Source organism: Limulus polyphemus, unplaced genomic scaffold, assembly GCF_000517525.1.
Source record: "Limulus polyphemus unplaced genomic scaffold, Limulus_polyphemus-2.1.2 Scaffold1078, whole genome shotgun sequence".
In the NCBI taxonomy this organism is placed as follows: domain Eukaryota; kingdom Metazoa; phylum Arthropoda; class Merostomata; order Xiphosura; family Limulidae; genus Limulus; species Limulus polyphemus.
This window is the reverse complement of record NW_013666688.1, coordinates 303,543-303,750: the sequence shown is the minus strand read 5'-3', so window position 1 is coordinate 303,750 and position 208 is coordinate 303,543.

The following is a 208-nucleotide window of genomic DNA, read 5'->3' as shown; positions in this document are numbered from 1 at the left end:
CCTAGTATAATCTTATAATAGAGGTACTCAACTTTGCCAGTACCTGGTCTCATAGCGTATGAAGTATAAAGTTTTAAATATGCAAGTTAATGGCACCTTTTCATGCGATACACAAACTGGACTAATAATAGCAATAATAGAACTCGATAGCGGCTTTCAAATAAGAAGTACTCCACTTTGAATTAAAAAAAAAAGATCCGGAATTGAG